Here is a 342-nt window from a genome sequence, read left to right as displayed (position 1 = left end):
GCCCCCCACCCCCCACCCCCGCCCATTAGGTGCGTTCCCTCAGCTTCAGGAGGCCAGGGGCTCAGGCCTACAGATCCGAAAGGAAGGGAGGCATAGCCACACACCAAAGGCCCCTTGCACATCGTATTCCTGACCCTGGGCTGTGTGCGTGCACACACGCTGCCCCCTCTGAAATCTCTCCTGGGCTCCTGCCCTGGCCTGTTCCACTTACTGCTTTGGCCTAAGGGCTTCTCTCTCAGGATCTCTGATTATACCGCCCCCCAACCCTGAGCTTTAGCCACACCAGTGGGCACTGGAGCTGGGGTGCATCTGGGGCCTGCTCACCTTGCCCTCGCATCTCTA

Source organism: Lipotes vexillifer, unplaced genomic scaffold, assembly GCF_000442215.2.
Source record: "Lipotes vexillifer unplaced genomic scaffold, Lipotes_vexillifer_v1.1 scaffold371, whole genome shotgun sequence".
NCBI lineage: Eukaryota > Metazoa > Chordata > Mammalia > Artiodactyla > Lipotidae > Lipotes > Lipotes vexillifer.
This window is presented reverse-complemented; position numbering follows the sequence as displayed.